Source organism: Prosopis cineraria, unplaced genomic scaffold, assembly GCF_029017545.1.
Source record: "Prosopis cineraria cultivar Desert tree isolate PC_DT_omini unplaced genomic scaffold, ASM2901754v1 PC552, whole genome shotgun sequence".
In the NCBI taxonomy this organism is placed as follows: Eukaryota; Viridiplantae; Streptophyta; class Magnoliopsida; order Fabales; family Fabaceae; genus Prosopis; species Prosopis cineraria.
The window spans coordinates 1-20006 of NW_026555877.1; the positions used below are offsets into that span (position 1 = coordinate 1).

Genomic DNA, 20006 nt, shown 5'->3' on the forward strand with positions numbered 1-20006 from the left:
CAATATATAAAAATTTAATAGGCATTAGATAATACAAACATATTTATATATACTACACATGCATGAATAAAAAGTTCTTACCCATTAATAATTAGCACTAAAATAACATGGCAATTTTATATCTAACATATGATTCATCACAGATGCCATTCTCCTATATACTACTTTGTGAGCTTTTTATACAGCTTTCAGTAGCACAAAAATCAAAATGTGTTTTGCTTTTTCCATTGCATAACAAATATTATAGAGATACCTATAATTGAAATGAGATCAAAATGTTAGTGATACACAAAAAAATGATAAAAAAATAAAGAAAATAGATAGAAAAATTACAAGATTCTCAATTTAGCCCACAATATGTCCAACTCCTTTAAATTTAAGAACTCCTTGAGATCTCTGTTGTGGAATCCAAAATCATATCCCTTTTCCATAGCCACAATCCCTAGTGGTATTTTAATAATAATTCCTTCTTTCATTTCTTTAAATTTCATGCAATTGCTCTAGGTAGGAAAATTTAATAGCATTTTTAGGTTCCTATTAAAACATAAATGAAAGAGTTATAGGAAAAAATAATTAATTCAAAGGAAAAAACATAATGTTAACTTGTTCTTTACCTCTAGCGATGTTGTATTTATTTCTAACACAATTTTAGGCTATAGAATAAAAAACCCTTTTCCTCGGCCAACTGTTGTAATCTTGGAAGTGGAAAATGGCTATTATGCTTTATTCTCACCGTTTTGAACACGTGTAATTGTCACACTAATTTGGTCTGCTTTAATCTTCTGATAATGGATTGTAGACCCAAGCTTATAGATTTTACCTTTAGCAACAATACATCTTTTTGGAATTTTTAGACAAAGATAACAAAAAAATTCGTTATTATCATCTGGTACTGAAGGATCAAGTTTAACTAGTATAGGTGCCATTATCCCCTATGAATTATCGCTACCTTTTGTGCTTGGGCTTGGCATCATAGGGGAGATCTGGATGAAATACAAATCTATATTAAATTAAATTAAATTAAACACACATCTATGTTAAATTAAATACAAACTTAGGGTGCAAGATTAACTCTCAGAACTGTCATGCCAGTGGCCATAGATTTCATTTCTTCATGAACCTATACTATTATTAGAATGATTCACAAAACTCTTACTCTACCTCTTATCAAACCTTGACTTGAGTCTCTTATTGAACTTTGGCTCAAGTATCGTCCCTAACCTTGGCTACCAACTAAAGGATCTTATCTCTTAACATAACCCTTAGAGAGCTTCATAGAACTAGTTTACGATACTGCTTGAGACCAACTCATCTATTAACCTCTCTAACTCGATTGGGATGTTTTGGCTTTTCAATTACAATTGATAGAATGCCCATCCTTCCACTTGGAGTAAAGGAACCTTGGGAAGCTTGCTCTTTAAGTGAATCCTATAACATACGAGCCAAGTAGCTACTTAATCTTTAAAGATAATTAATCATAAATTTAAATCTATTTAATTACTTACTATCTTTTTAATAGTTGCAGTAACCTATTAAGTGATATACTCCCCTTTCTTAATCCTCCCAGCCTTTCAATTTCTTTGATGAGTTAGGAGTGATGGGGGCTAAATAGCAATGTTAGTGTCTGATTTTGCTGCTTCCTCCATTTTCTTTTGATCTTCCTTAATCAGCTTTCACTCAACTTTCTTATACCCCCCACGAGCATATAACGATGATATAGATTCTGTGATTGTATTACTTTATTTGCGGCACTTAATTTCTATGAAAAAAATTAAATCAGTAAAGTCATATAAAATAATATTATATAAAAATCAAGTGACAACTTATTATCTGAAATTCAGGGTAGTTATGGGATGCCACTAATTATCTCTAAGTGACTTGACCAAGAAATTGTATCCTTAACATGATCCTAGCCCATATTTTTCCATTTTCACAGATGTACTCTTTAGTCAGTTTTGACTTGAAACCCTTCCATCATTCAACAATATTCTTTAACTAATATTTTTTCATATTAGGGGTAGCAGAAATGTTGTAGGTTAGCTGCAAAGTGATTAAGTCTTGAGTAAGTTAAAAGTAAAAAAAATCCTACAAAAATAACATTTACAAAGTTTATAATGCTGAACAAAATTTCTTCCCAAACTTGATCCTTAATAGCTTGTGGTATTTGTCTCCAATCCTTTTTTTCATGAGCTTAAGTCCAATGAAGCTAATAAATCAATATCTCTCAATGCCAAGTGGAATTAAATTTGTACTAAGTTCAACATTTAACCTCTTTATAGTCCTAAGATATATGGCTAACTCTTTCAATTTTGTAAACCCTCTATCCCTTTTCTTACCAATGAATTAGTAGTATTATCACCTCCTTCAGAACCCTTCATATGCCTAATGAAAATAACAAGGTGAGATAGATGGATTAGAAATATAAAAATATAAGTAAGAGCAAGAACAAATATAAACAAAATAAAAACCAGTACTTTATTTATTCTCCTAAATTTCTATAGAATGATCATCTCTAATAGCATATTCATTATCTGTCCCATCTACTTTACTTAATTGAAGTTGTAAAAGGTGGGGTCTCATTGAAATCAAAACTAGATTTATCATTACCATCTACTTCAATAGTTTGTCTTTTACCTTGAAGAATAATAGACAATTGCTTATTTGCTAAATTAGTTACATAAAACTTATGTTTAGTTCAATTTGCTAAAATGAAAGGCTCATCAATGTGACCCACCATACTGAGATCCACTAAGGAAAATTCAACAATCTTGTATGTTTGGATGCCACTCCTATGAGCCCACTTACATTTGAAAACAACAGTTTTGAATTTAATGTAGTTAATCTCTCAAATCTCTTCAACAATCCTATAATAGGGCATGGGTGCTCATTTTGGGTTTTTATCTTTCAAACTAGAAAATGCTAAGCTTCAACTACCACTAGTACTCCATTATTCTAAATAGTATTGTTTTCATCTTAGGTTTTTATATAGAATGAATATCTATTTATGTCAAATCTGCTCTAATACAATCTCAAAACAAGGCCCCTCAATTGATCATTTTATTGTATCAGACATATTGGGTTAATTGCAAACCTTTTCCTTAAACCACTTGCTGAATGTCTTGTTATGTTCATTTACTAGCTACATATAATTCTTTTTTGTATTTTTGTCCTTCAACATCTTTTTATGGGCATGTAAGTAGCACTGGACTTCTTTTATGTTATTTAAGATATAAAGATGAGTTTACAACACTCTTCAAGGCATATACTTTTCACTTTGACCCATCATGTTCCCTTACTTACAAGACAAGCAAGATCGTAGAGCTTTATTTCTCTCACTAAATGAATAATTAAATTCACCATAATATTAAAAAAGTTAAAGGAAAGTAGATCTCTAGTTGGTACAAAATGATATAACTTTTGTTTTTCAATTTATCTAACTTATCAAGGTCAAAAACTTTGCTACAAATAGAATTGAAGAAACTACACAACCTTATAGTTGTATGCCTCACATCATCTTTCAATATGACTCGAATAGCCACCAATAATAATGGTTGCATCAATATATGACAATCATGAGACTTTAAACCTATTAGCTTTAAATTTTTCATTAATACAAGATTTTTCACATTAAAAGAATATCCTTAGGGCATTTTGATACCGTATAAACCAACAAAAGCTTGCTTTCTCTTTTTTTGAAAGTATGTAAGCTATAGGGGGCAGATAAGTCATCTTTTGCTCTTCTCGACGTGTAAATAGCCATTCTCTCATTCGTATCTTAGTCAAATCCAATCTAGCATTTATCTCATCTTTAGTCCTTCTGTTAGTGTTAACATTAAAACACTACCAACGTAGAAAATTAAAGAAGATAGACTTCTTTTTTTACAAATTCTTCTCACTTATAGCCTTCTAATTCTTACTAAAGGCTGCATTGATCATCTTCACCCATTGGTAAACTTTCTCCCTAGTTAATGCCTTAGGAGAAAATTCATACTTTTGTGAGTCACTAAATGCTTTTTTCAATCTATGATAAGGGTGTTACCGATCAAGAAATCTTATATGACCAACGTAAACCATTTTCTTTTCATGCTTTAGATGTTGAGAGTGCGTACCTTCTTCATAAATAAGACATGTTTTATGCCCTTTCAGACTATATCCGGACAAGTTTTCATATGTAAAAAAGTCATTTATTGTGCAAAAAATTATGGCACATAGCGTAAAGGACTGTTAACAGTAAGAATCGAATACATCAATGCCTTCCTCTCATATAATCTTTAAGTCCTCAATCAAGGGTGGCAAATACATATCAATATCATTTTTTGAGTTGTTTTTGTCCAGGAATCATCATGGCCAACAATATATGCTTGCTTTTCATACACAACTAAAGAGGTAAATTGTAAATCACTAGAAGAATTGGCTACAAACAATAAGTGCTATTGTGATTATTGAAAAGGTTAATTCCATTCATACAAAATCCAAGTCAAAGTTTCTTAGCTTACTACCAAAATTAGAAAACTTTTTATCTATTATTTTCCATTGAAGAGAATTAGCAAGGTACCAAAATTTACCATCATTTATTCTCTCATCAAAATACCATATCAAGTTCTTTGCTTTCGTGGCATCAGAAAACAAATGCTCAAATTATAGTATTATTAGAAGATACCATAACACCTTTAAAGGTGAGCCTTTAATGATCTCATTACCATCACCACCAATATCTTTTTTTGCTTTGCATCATGAAGCCCTATGTTTTGGATAGTTATGTAGCCCTTTATACTCCTTTCTATGTAACACACAACAATTAAGACAAACATGTCTTTTTTTATATTGCATATCTATTGGGTACAATATTTTCTTATCCTCAAAGTGATGGTTGGGAAGCATATTATTGTTGGAAAACATACTTGCCAACAATTCAAGCAACCAAGTAAACTTGTATCGATCCATCTATATCTTGCCTTTAAATTGTCCAATCTCAAGACACTTGTCAAACATGTATATTTTTTACACCCTGAATGCAAAGGCTTCTTTGCATCGCTCTACAAGCTCTCATATGCATGTACTTGCACAAAGGACTCTATTTCAATATTACAAATCATATCCTCTATTCTATCATCCCATGCAATCTTACTTACTTCTTTCTCTTGGGATATAAAACTCAATCTTTCAATTTTGCCATGCTATATCCATTTCCTATACCTAAAATTTATCTCATCATAAAGCAAATGCTCTCTTATTTTATCAATATCCAGTCAACTCTCATTCCAACATTTAACACAAGGATAAAAATACTGTCTATTTTTACTAGGAACATTCTTTTTAGCGAATGCAAGAAAATGTTCCACTCCATTATCATATTCTTTTTGTTCTCATAAAATTCATCCAACTACAATCCATTATTTAATTGTCAAAAATAAACTTTGTAAAGATTAGACAAAAAATTTTACTAAGTTTTTCCTTAAAATATGACCTCTGAAAATTTTAACAACAATTAAGTTCAACTCAAATCAATTCAAATCTCAACAACAATGAAGTCAAATTCTATAAACATTAGTATAAAAAATTCGACAGAGTGTTTTTTTTTTTTAAAATAGAACATCCCAAAAGTTCAACATGTATAAAATTCCATCAAGCAATAACAAGAAACATAACAATTCTCAAACCTTACTATCATAATTATACATTTTATCAAGTATAAAGAAAATTCATTACAATAAATTTAATTCCCCAAAATTAACATAGGCCATATTATAGAGATAGAAAATAATTAAAAAACTTTATAATGATTAGAAAATTTTTTGGTAGAGTTTTCCTTTAAAATAGGACCTCCCAAAGTTTTAATAACAATCAAATTCAATTCAAATCTCAACAACAATAAAATTCAAGTCTATAAACATTATTAAAAAAATTCAACAATTACAAAATTATATCCAGCAATACAATTTGAAACACAACAATTCTAAAACAAAATTCATCAAAGTAAATTTAATTCCCCTAAATATATTTCACATTATAGAAAAATAAAATAATTAAAAAATCATGAAAAATAATTTTACTAAGCAAATACAGAATAGAAACAAAAAAAATTCATTTTTATATATACTTAGCTATTTTCATTTTCATAAATCTATAAAAATATAGAACAACATGAATGAGAGACTTACTAGGAATCAAGAGAAGGAAATGCAACCCAAAAAACTCACTTAAACGTTTAACATATTGCAATGGAAGAGGAGGAAGATGAAATTAGCCACTAAAAGATGAATCTTAAGAAGTCTTAATCTCAATGAAAGAAAAGGGAACAAGGAATCAAGCAAATGGAGTCTACAACCTTAAAAACAAGAGATTGAAGGAGGACGAAATACCCACAGTGGTGTCGATGGCATCAAATAGCTTCACAGCAATGATGAAGGACTTCACGGCAATCTGACTCACAGACGACGACAATGGCTAAAGGATGAAACTTTATGGTGAGAGAGAGTGGAAAGAGTGGAACCTGAAAGGAAAACACAAAAATGAAACTAAGTAAGATTACACAGCTTTGTAAATGAGAAATAACATCTGTTGTATGAAAACCGACATCGTTTCTCACTTACCACATCGGTTACTTTGATAACCGACGAGGCAAGTTACAGATTTATTTTTTTTATTTTACATTTACCACATCAGTTAGACCTATTAATAGATGTGGAAACATTTTTACATTTCTATCATTGCTTTTTTTTTTTAATAACAATTTTTTCTATAGCCGACATTAAAAAGATTTGTAAATGGTTATTTTTATAGTAGTGAAATTAGAGTTTCAACTAACATACTTTTATAACCATAAATTAGTTACTAGTACCTATATTTTAGTTAGGAGGTAGTACATTCTAGACACACCCAAAGGCAAGTTTACATTCCAAATCCCAATTCCGATTTTGGTCTCAGCAAAATTTAATTTTGTTTTCAAGATCAAGATGAAATACATATGTTGTTTTCAAGATCAATTTCAGCCGCTTTCATTGTGACTGAAGGAATCAAGGAGTAGGAAGTACAAAAGGAATAAAATGAGAAGAATAAGTGGAGAGTAAGAAACACGCACAACAACTAACAAGCTTATCGAAATAAGTCGTACTATTATTTATTATCATTAAATAGTGTAGTTTCTTAAAATGTTGAATTCAAATCCGGTATGTAATAGTTAAATTGTCGATTTTTTTCCCAAAAAATTAATTTACGCATCCTTTTAAAAATATTTTTTATACAATTTTTCATTATTTGTGAGCCAAGCGAGGTAGGATCATATTAGTGGTAAAGCTCTTCTAATACGTATTTAACACAATTATATAGCCATGACTTAAACTCAAAACCACTGATTAAACTAGTCTCATGAAGTATATAATATTTTATTCTATTCATAGAAAATTATGAAAGACTAAAATTAGAAGAAAATAAATAATCTACCTTTCTATGTAAAGTGACTTATAAAAATAATTAACTTGATTCAACAAGTCAAAGAAGTTGAATCATCTTATATTAGAGTCGTAATTTTGAATCTTGAGATATATAATCATGTTAAACAAATACCTTAAAGACATTTTCAATATATTTGCGAGATTTTCTTTAATAATCATCTACACAATGTGATTCATATTAGTTTAAATGGACGGTAGTAATACTCAAAGGTTTTTCATCGTATCATGCAATGGAATAAAAAAAAATATCATCAATTTTTATTTTTTTTAAAGAAGATGACTTTAATTGGAAGGATTAAATGTAATTACTTATTGTTGACACACGTTATAAGATGAAATAGGAGAGAAATGCCACGCAAAGAATATTATTGGTGGCTCTAAAGCACTCGTGGATCTCAATCATCTGGTACACGTGTATTCCTTACAGGCCATAAGTTTGATTCCACTTGTAATAATGTTCCTTTTCGACCTTTGATCTGAGCACCAAAAAAAAAAAAAAATTCTTTCCCCTTTTATCCCAAACATGTGTCAAGATGTTCATATGAATTAATAATGGCCAATCACAATTTTACTTCTTCTTCTTATTCTTGCTTTTTTTTTTTGGCATATACGAGTATTAATAAATAGAACCTGTCGGCCATAAATACTCATATGATTAAAAAAAAAACTCAAATAAAATTATAAGATAAATACTATTATTATAAACCTCATTGTAGGGACTGTTATTATCGATGATAATTTCATTGGTATCAAAGATACTTTTGACATGATATTTACTTAACGTGGCTACAAATTTCAGGTTTTAAGAGAAACTGATTCAAATTTCTTAGCCCGTTAAACCAAACACTTCTCAATCTTTATGTATGTGTGTAAAAGATAACTACTGCTACTATCAATTATTGTAAAAAATTCAAGAACATAGGAACGAGATATTACATTAGGTATATATTTATTTCTTAAAAATTGACATTTCATCCGAAACATAAATAGGCTGCATAGAACCAATCTTATTCCTCTTGATGTGAAGAAAAAAAAAAATAATGCATCACATTCAATAAAAAAATTAATAATATGTTGGATCTGGGTAGTCCCAAACAATGAATTTACCAACAACCACATAGCTAAGTTGTCAGGAAATTAAATTGTGCTAATTTAATAGTAAATAATAGGTTCAAAAATAATGAGTATGTAAAACATTATATCCTATTTCTAAGTTACCTTCAATATATTTTATCGGTATTAAAAAATATTAAATCTCATTAACTTTATGTAAAAATTTAATAAGTTCTTCACTCTACTTTTATTAAATATACATTCTTTAATAGTATATTTTTTCTCTTCAATATTCAATGGAGGATAAAAGTAAAGTTTGTAATAAAAATTTAATGATATAACTTATAAATGAGATAAAAAAAAGTCTTCTCTCTTTGTGTTATAAATAAGACCTAAGAGAGTATATCATTTCTGAATTATCTTGAAAGCTATCAGAAACAAAAGAGAAAAAAAAAAGAAGATTAAAAATGCCATGCATATTATTGTTATGAAGAACCTAATATATAGAGGAAGGAAGATACAAATTAATAATACCTATTTACAATAATGTCATATTAAATAGTATCTCTCAATAAGGGCATAATAAATAGTAAAATATCTTTAAAATATTGAAAGCTATTAGAAGCAAAAGAGAGAAACTAGGCAAGATTAAAAAATGTCATGTACATTACTATTGTAAAGAACATAATAATAATATATATAATACATCTTAATAATGACTATTTACAATAATATTATGTCAAATAATATCTCTCAATAATAACAAATAACATATCTTAATAATAACATAATAAATAGTAATCTAGTTTTAGAATATTTTAGATAACATATCTAACTTAATTCAGATCAATTAGAGCCCAATATGATTTTCAGGAACCAGGGTGGTCTGATTGAAAAAAAAAAAATTATTTTTTAATAGTCAGAATATAATACCTATTATATATCTTTCATTATTCCATACCAACTTCTTTCATTTTATAGCACAAAAGATATTTTTATTTTTACGTTTTATTATATTTACCTTACCCACCAATGGTGTGCAAAATTTTAAAATCAGGGTTAAACCTTTTCTTAACCACATTGCCAAAAAGAACCAACCATGTGAGTGGATAATTTTTTTTTTTTTTGAATGATTATAATGGTATGCATCAAATAGTCATGTACGTTTGTTTTGCTTTCAATCGCCACATAGAAGTACAAGCGACAAAAAAAAAAAAAAAGGCAAAAAACTTGTAACAGAAAAAAAGTAAACAATAAGCAGAGCAAAAAGAAACAAAATCAAGATATGATGGCATGTCCTTGTTCTTAATGGTTAAGTCAATAAATAATTATGGCATTTTCGTCAAAATAACTTCAATAATTAATAATTAATCAATGTCTAAGCTTTCTATGATTAATGAATATTGTGACTTTTTGTATGTATACTTTGAACCATCACGTCCCATATGCTACAAGTGCCATTACAATAGGACAATACACTTCATGTTCCCTAGTTATCATTCTGAATCCGAATTCTCTTCATTGAGATTGAAATTAAAAAAAAAAATAAGGCCTTCATTATATAGCTTGAATGATTTAAATTCAAATGTTTTTAAGGCCGAAAAAAAGTCATGCACTCCTTTGTTTAGATTTAGATAATATTTAGATTTGATTATTTGAACCATCAAAATTTTTAGATTTAACTTAAATAAAACTTAATATTATCTTTGGATACACATGGATTTGAATTTAAGTCAAATCTATTGTTTGAATAATTAAAAGTATATGAATTTGAATTTGACGCAAATCCAAATTCAAGTTCTTCCTCAATTTTTGTGTAATTTAAAATCCTTTCTAAACTCCTATTATTTCAAATCCTAACCCAAACTCTTTCATAATTTGACCCAAATACATAAAAGCTTGATTAACCTGCTAACAGTAATTGCATCGAACCACCAAAGTTAACGAAAACAAGCTACCACCGTTGATTGGGGCAGGACGGCTGACTTCTATAAGGACCAAGCCGACAGCAACAACGAGGATCGGACGGCCAACTTCCACCAAGATTGAATCGACAACGATGACCGGGACCACATGATCGACTTTCACTGACACTGGACCAATTGCAACAATAAGGACTGGATGGTCGACTTCTACCGGGACCAGACCGACGACAACAATCTAGACCACACGGCTGACTTCCATCGAAATCGAACTGATTATGACTGGACGACCAACTTTCACCAAGATCAGACTGATGACGATGAAGATCAAGACCGTGCGGCCAACTTCCACTGAAACCAAACTGATTGTGACGACGGGAACTGGATGGCCGACTTTAAAATACTGATTATTAGCACCCCAGATTTATTTTTTTTTATTTTACATTTACCACATCAGTTAGACCTATTAATAGATGTCGAAACAATTTTACATTTCTATCATTGCTTTTCTTAATAACAGTTTTTTCTATAACCGACATTAAAAAGATATGTAAATGGCTATTTTTTTAGCAGTAAAATTAGAGTTTCAACTAATAATTTTTTATAACCATTAATTAGCTACTAGTACCTATATTTTGGTTAGGAGGTAGTACATTCTAGACACACCCAAAAGCAAGTTTACATTCCAAATCCCAATTCCGATTTTGGTCTCAGCAAAATTTAATTTTGTTTTCAAGATCAAGATGAAATACACATGTTGTTTTCAAGATCAATTTCAGCCGCTTTCATTGTAACTGAAGGAATCAAGGAGTAGGAAGTACAAAAGGAATAAAATGAGAAGAATAAGTGGAGAGTAAGAAACACGCACAACAACTAACAAGCTTATCGAAATAAGTCGTACTATTATTTATTATCATTAAATAGTGTAGTTTCTTAAAATGTTGAATTCAAATCTGGCATGTAATAGTTAAATTGTTGATTTTTTTTCCAAAAAATTAATTTACGTATCATTTTAAAAATATTTTTTTATACAATTTTTCATAATTTGTGAGCCAAGTTAGGTAAAATCACATTGGTAGCAAAACTTTTTCAATAAATATTTAACACAGTTACATAGCTATAATTTCAACTCAAAACCACTAGTTAAACTAGTCTCATGGAGTATATAATATTTTATTCTATTTATAGAAAATTGTGAAAGACTAAAATTGGAAGAAAATAAATAATCTACCTTTCTATGCAAAGTGACTTATAAAAATGATCATCTTGATCCAACTAGTTAAAGAAGTTGAATCATCTTATATTAGAGTCTTAATTTTAAATCTTGAGATATGTAATCATGTTAAACAAATAGCTAAAGACATTTTCAATATATTTGCAAGATTTTCTTTAACAATCATCTACACAATGTGATTCATATTAGTTTAAATGGACGGTAGTAATGCTCAAAGGTTTTTCATCATATCGTGCAAATGGAATAAAAAAATATATCATTAATTTTTTTAAAAAAGAAGACGACTTTAATTGGAAGGATTAAATGTAATTACTTATTGTTGACACACGTTATAAGATGAAATAGGAGAGAAATGCCACGCAAAGAATATTATTGGTGGCTCTAAAGCACTCGTGGATCTCAATCATCTGGTACACGTGTATTCCGTACAGGCCATAAGTTAGATTCCACTTGTAACAATGTTCCTTTTCGACCTTTGATCTGAGCACCAAAAAAAAAAAAAATTCTTTCGCTTATTCCCCAAACAGGTGTCAAGATGTTCATATGAATTAATAATGGCCAATCACAATTTTACTTCTTCTTCTTCTTCTTCTTTTTTTCTTCTTTTTTTTTTTTGCATATACGAGTATTAATAAGTAGAACTTGTCAGCCATAAATACTCATATGATAAAAAAAAACAAAAAACTCAAATAAAATTATAAGATAAATACTATTATTATAAACCTCATTGTAGGGACTGTTATTATCGATGATAACTTCATAGGTATCAAAGATACTTTTAACATGATATTTACTTCATAGCTTGAATGATTTAAATTCAAATGTTTTTAAGGCCGAAAAAAAGTCATCCTTTTTTTAGATTTAGATAATATTTAGATTTGATTATTTGAACCATCAAAATTTTTAGATTTAACTTAAATAAAACTTAATGTTATCTTTGGATACACATGGATTTGAATTTGAGTCAAATCTATTGTTTGAATAATTAAAAGTATATAAATTTGAATTTGACTCAAATTCAAATTCAAGTTCTTCCTTAATTTCTGTGTAATTTGAAATCCTTTCTAAACTCCTATTATTTCAAATCCTAACCCAAACTCTTTCATAATTTGACCTAAATGCATAAAGGCTTGATTAACCTGCCAACAGTAATTGCATCGAACCACCAAAGTTAACAGAAACAAGCTATCACCGTTGATTAGGGCAGGACGGTCGACTTCTATCGGGACCAAACCGATAGCAACAACGAGGATTGGACGGCCAACTTCCACCAAGATTGAATCGACAACGATGACCGGGACCACATGATCGACTTTCACTGACACTGGACCGATTGCAACAGCAAGGACTGGATGGCCGACTTCTACCGGGACCGGACCGACAACGACAATCTAGACCACACAGCTGACTTCCACCGAAATCAAATTAATTATGACTGGACGACCAACTTTCACCAAGAACAGACTGACGACGATGACGATCGAGACCATGTAGCCGACTTCCACTGAAACCAAACCGATTGTGATGACGGGAACTGGATGGCTGACTTTCACCAGGACTAGACCGACGACGATGGGGACTAGAAGACCAACTTTCACGGGGACCAGACCAACGGAGACCGAACAGTCAACTTCCACAAGGATCAAATTGATGATGATGACCGGGACTAAATGGCAGACTTCCATACGGCACCAGACTGATGACAATGAAGGGCACCAAAATGGCTGACTTCTACCAGGATTGGAATGACGGCTACCACAGGACCGGATTGATGGCTACCACGGGCACCGAACAACCTTCTTCCACTAGGATCAAATCGATAACTACAACGAAGATTGGATCGACGGCAATGACGGGGATCGAATGGTTGACTTTTACTAGGATCAAATTGACGACAATGACGCTGACCGGACAATCAACTTTCGGTGCTCGCTGTCATCGTCAGTTTGATCCCGGTGAAAATCGGCTATCTAATGCCAGTCGGTTCAGTCCTAGTGGAAGTCTGCCGCTTAATGCCCATTGTCGTCATCGATTTAGTCCCGGTAGAAGTCAGCCGTCCGGTCCTTGTCATTGTTGTCGGTCCAATCCCGGTATAAGTCAGTCATCCTATGCCTGGGGTCACCGTCGGTTTAGTCCTGGTGGAAGTTGGCCATCTGGTCCCCTAAGTTACCATTAGTTTGATCTCGGTGGAAGTCAAAGGTCTCGTCCCAGTCGTCACCAGTGCCACAGTCTCAATTGGCTTTGTTTGTCTGATCCCGTTGAAAGTTGGCCATTTGAATCATGGAGTTTGACAAATCTTCTAAGTTTCTTTTGAATTCAAACATAGAATTTAAAATTTAAAATTTTACTTTAGATCCAAACAAAGGATTTTAATATTGTAATTTTAAATTTTTTATATTATCCAAACAAAGAATTTAGAATCTGTGAATTTTACATATGAGATTTTAAATTTAAATTTTCAACTTAAATCCATCCATCCAAACACAACCTGAAAGAATTCAAATTCTTTTCAACCTTTATTTGTATAGGTTTATTATGGCTATCTCTATAGAGAATTTGGATCATCCTCAAGATGAATGTAACCTCATTTTAATTATGAATACATTTCTTCAATTAAAAAAAAAAGTTTGTGTATGGTTTATAGAAAGAAATGAAAATGCCAATAAATGTTGGCTAGGTAGCAATGAATCGGTCTTGTATGCATGAAGACATGGATTCATAGTCTCATTACTGATATGAAATTTTGCACGAGAGACATCTATAAATAATTGAAGACATGTTTTAATTTTGGTGAATCCTTTTAACTTATCTAAACTTTCTTAGTTAAAAGGAAACAAGTGAATTAATAGGACTGAGTTTAGCCCAAAAAAAAAGGCTAGTATTTCAAAATGTAATGAATCAAAGATTGTATTTTTTTTTTAAGGAGAGATACCAAAATTTAATACTTATTATTTTGAATGAGATTCTTTGAACAGAAATATACGTTTGCGTATAAAAAGAAAAATGAAAAAATATTTCAAATAATTAATTTTAAATTAGCAACAAAGATAGAACTTTTCTAATTTTATCTATAAATAATAATTCATAAATAATCTGTAAAATATTGTATGTGAAAAAGTGGGATCGATTTGAGGCGAATAGGAAAAGAGAAAATTAAGGAAGGCCCACCTTTAAGCTGCAACCACCAGACGCCGTAGTCCATCTCTGTTCATAACACTTGTCACTCCTTTATTCAGCCAACCCTCCCTCTCCATGCTTACTTCTTTATTATTATTATAATAATAATATAATAAATCTTTAATTCAATTCTCATTTCTGAGTTTTTTTTTAATTTTTTTTTCTTTGTCCGAAGAGATAATTCTTGTCCCCCATCTTCTTCTCGCTTCCAGAATTCCCCCTCTCTTTCTTTCTCTGGTCTTCATGACTTTCCATTTTCTCTCCTCAACAACCTAATACTTATACATTCCACACACACCCAGAAACAAGTTCAGATTCCAATTCCCAATCCCGATTTTGGTTTCATAAAAATTTGATCCTGTCTTGTTGGGTCTCTCAATCAAAGTCAAAACCCAGAATATCCCCCCCCTTCTCTCTCTGAACTTCAGAATCGAGAAAGAGATTTCAAATCCGAGCACCCTTTTGGGTCAAAGTTCGAAAGATCTGAAATTTTGTTGGTGGGTATATCAGAAAAACACCAAAAAAAGAAAATGATTCAGCTGTTCTTCACAGTGGCTTTCTCTGCGGTTCCTCTGACTCTGTATGTTCCTCCAATGAGAAGCCTAACTCTGTTCGTGGAAGTCATGGAAGAGATTCTCAGAGAGTCAAGAGTTTACTCCAATAGGATGTACCCACGTGTCCGGGGTGCTTGGTCCAGAATCATGGATTGTATGCTCTGCACAAATACAAGGTAGATTCATCAACATGGGTTTCAACTTTGAACCTGATCTTCATTCCTGTACATATTTCTGGGATTTTCTTGTTTCTTTTCGAAAAATTTTTTGTTTACTCTGTCAAGTAATCCATCATATGAGTGATTCCTCTTCAGTGCACATGTGATCCATCGAACGGAATAACAGAATTATAGAATGTTCTGACTTTGATGTTTGATCAGAAAAGAATCGTTTTTTTTTCCCCTCTATTGATGAATAAAATCTGGGTTGGTTTGTTCCTGAATTTGCAGTTTCATTTGGCTCTTTCTCATCTTCTTTTGTGAAGTGAAAAATATGTTTTCTTTCTTTTTTTTTATTTTTACCTTTGGTGAAAAAGAATTTAGGTTTCTGTCTCATGTGATTTTTGGCTGAATTTTATATTGTATATGGATTGAAATATATGTACATTGATTTGTGCGAGCCGCCATAGAGGAAGACGAGATCAGAGTGTACGAACTTCGATGGTCTCGTGAATTTTCACGGGGCTTGTGGCAGAAGTTGTATTGAATATTGTCTTTCATAACTATTTACGGTGGCAAAATATACACTCCTCTGTGTCACAAACTCACAAGACATGACATACATATTTTACGACTTTTCTAATTTAAGGTATAGAATATTAAATAATTTTTATATTTATTTTTTATTATATTCTTATTTTATTTATTAGTTTTTTTAAAAAATATGTGTTGAAATTATAATTATTATTATCAAAATTTTTATATAGAGTATTTAATGAAGATATAAATAAAAAATGTGAATATTTTTAATAATTTAATATTTTAATTAATATTTTTTATAAATTATGAATTAATTAATTATGGTTGATATTAAAGTTTGGAGAGAGTATATATAAAATATTTAATAATATATATATTATTTTATTTATGTCGACATTAAATTAAGAGTTTTTAAAAAAATTATTAACTCTTTTAAAAATTTAATAAAATTTTAACTTACAGTAGAAAATTTTTTACTTCTATTAAATATAAAGAGTTGCGGCTTATTTTATTATATATTTTGTCTCAACAAGTAGAAGAAAAATTTTGTAATAAAAAATTAGTGACATTGTATAAATAAGAGTCAAAATTTTTTCATCTCTGCCTACATTAATAAGATACCATATCATAGAGTAAAGAAATGCTTTATCCTGTTTTTATTATAAAATATCTTTAATTATCAAGAAGGTATAATTAAATGAATGACTTTATTTAAAAATAGAATAAACATTTTATTTTATTTTATTTTATTTAGATAAAAAACTTTACATTTATGTTATATTTTCTCACATAATTAATGAGTTTAAAAGATATAATACTATAAAAATGTAAATAATATTTTATTAAGCATATTATATTATGAATAAAATAATATTTTAAAATGTGATTTATAACATGAACAATATAGAATATATATTTTTGAATGAGATGAGGATTGAATGTTAATGGAAGAATTGGAAAAGTCTAGAAGCTAGAATTGTGGATAAAGGCTGGGGTTAGAAAACTAAACTTAAAAATTTTGTTTAAATGAGAATTTAAACTTAAAATTTTGAGAGTTTTTTAGGAGAATTAGGAATCAAGGCCTGACCTTAATAGGTTCTAAAAAAAAAATTCAAGCTTGGGTGACTCTTCAAGTGTTGTTCTCCAGAAGAATGATACTTGGTTCAAGTATTATGTTATTAAAATGATTTAAGATGGTTTTTTTTATTTATTTTAAAGAAATATTGATAGATTTTTTTACTAATTTCTTAAGCACAATTACTTTGCAAAGCCTATTTCTTGATTTTAGTTAATGTTGTATTATATAATATATAAGTTTTTGTATTTATTGAATTTGATAAAGTTGATTTAGATTAAAAATTATCTTTATTTTAAAATTTGATAAAGATTTTATATCTAGATTTATATTTATTTATTTTATTAATTTTTTTTATCTTTTAAAAATAAAATAGACTTATAGGTTCTGCTTTAAGTTCTTTAAATAAAGGTTAAATTTAAAAAATTAACAATTTTTCAAGAAACCCAACTCAAGTCAACTTTTAAGGAATGAGCCCACTTATTTTTTATGTGTACCAAGATTTTTAACTGTGACAAATATAATAGTATTCTATCAAGTGAATATAGTATAAATAATAACGGTTTGGATTCTTTAAATATTATTTTAAAGTTTAATTTTTAGATATATATATAAAAAAATATTATTTAAAAAAAATAATTTCTTAAATGATGTTTAAAATTTTTGAGAGATTAATCTCACGTCTGTGCGCTGTAAGGATACTTTGAATAATAAATATATATATATATATATATATATATAGTAATGTGTTTTAGCAGTAATGAAGGTGCCGACAAAAGCTTTTTTTTTTCCCCTCGGGGCTAGAGACAAAACTAATTTGAAGAGTTAATGAAAATGAAGAAAGTTAAGGAAAAATAAACCGGGCGAAGATAACATACGGACCAGATGTCAAAATATCAAAGTTAAATTATTTTAAATATTGTAATTTTTTTTGATAGAATTTCATGATCAAATTCTAGATGTAATGATTGTTTTAAAATTTAGTGGTAGCCATTTTAAAAATAAATCTAGGTTTTTTATTATTTCTTAATTTAAATGTATAAGAATATAAAGACAAGTCTTTAAGGTTTAAGTATAAACAAATAATTTTAATTCATAATTTTACCTATACTTTTTTATTTTCTAAGATAAAATTTATAAATATTAATACAATGATAATTTTATTTTCTATAACTAACTATTTGATAATTATAAATTTTTATTATGATATTATTATATGCTTAAGAGATATTAACATGAAAATCATTTTAAAAAAAATATTTTACAATATCTTAGACAAAAAAAATTGTTGATCTTATCTTTGACTCACTCAAAACAAAATTAAATGTCGGTTTTTGGATATTTAGAGGATTAGCCTGTCATTTTTGCCAGTTTCTCTTATCCTGTCAGGGTATTGTGACTGACGCCAGCCACTCTTTTGATCATTTTTTCATGAAAGATTAGTCTCTTCTAAAAATGTTTATATATATATATATATATATATTATATAATTTTATTATTACTAATGTCATTGACACTCAAGATATTTTTATTGTTACTATAAGGTTATTCTCTGGCGAGTGGATGAGGTGGGTCTATTGTGGACTTCATGCCCATGTTTTAAATTTATTTGATACAATTTTGTCCTTTTATTAATAATTTTTACAATTTTTAATTACGTATAGTGGAGTAAATCTAGATGTGTTAAAAAAAATGGTATATTCATATATATATATATATATATATAATTAGAAGAGCATGCACTGCTAACCTAGAGTTATAAGTGGAAATACACCTGAGGCCCTTCACTTATTAAAAAAAAAAAAAATTTACATGTTGCTAGACGGACAAGACAAATTTGGCTGTATTTTGAGAACACGGTTTTGTGTGTTGCGGAAGAACGTCACAAAACGACAAGAGAGCCCACAGAATTGATTGCAGAAGCAAGGATATGGTATTTCTGTTTTTTTGTTTTTTTTTTTTTGGGTGGGCAATTCTATGTATAGCCGAGAATAAGGGTCAGGCTTGACAGCCGCCCGTTTAAATCAGTTTTAATAAGAATTTGGACTTAAAAATTTAGCATTTTTTAGGGTAACCGGGTTTCGAAGCCTGGCCCTTTTAAGCCCTAGAAAAACGGGCTCGGGCGGCCCGTGAAACCCGTTTTACTATTCACAAAGTATTTTTTTACCTCTTTTCAGATAATGTACAAACATTGATTTGTATTTTATACTAGCAATTGGTTGAATTGTTTTATGCCATTTTATAGTAATTTTTATATTTTATCTTGTGATATATGTATAGATATATATTTGATAATAAAACAATTTAATTAATAATTATTGTAGGTGATGATGAAGAAGCTGCAGAAATAATTAATATTGAGCTTCCGCCTCCATCTTTCACAAGTAGACTTACATCTGAAAGTTTTAATATTTTATTTATGGATGATAATGAGGGAGATCTTGATTAGGATTGATGATGATGTTTGCCTTCATCTTATTTGAACTTTTAAATTTTTTGTTCATTTTTTAGATTATGTGAGACTTTGGTTTGATATATGTTAAATTTTAAAATATTTTAAATAAATTTTAATGTTAAATTTTATTTTATTTTATTTTATTCTTGTCCAGGCTTACGGGCCCGACCTTGAGCCCTATAAATAAGGGCCGGGCTTCAATTTGAGGTAAAATTGAGATAACCGGGCTTTAGAATCTAAGCCCATAAGGGCCGGGCATGAGCTCGGCCCGCCCGTTTACCAACTCTAATCCTATATTGATTTGCCATCAAATAAGTAATGGATTAAATAAGTTGAGTATCGAAAATTTATTAAGATTAAAATTTAAAGGATACTTATAAATTA

General features: G+C 29.6%; 1 long non-coding RNA gene across 1 annotated transcript; it reads left to right on the top strand.

The window, feature by feature from the left end:
* The first annotated feature begins 15432 nt into the window (after window positions 1-15432).
* Window positions 15433-19750, top strand: LOC129297550 (uncharacterized). Its single transcript, XR_008590215.1, has 2 exons — window positions 15433-15570; window positions 19492-19750. It is a non-coding gene; the product is annotated as an uncharacterized LOC129297550 (long non-coding RNA).
* The last annotated feature ends 256 nt before the right edge of the window (window positions 19751-20006 follow it).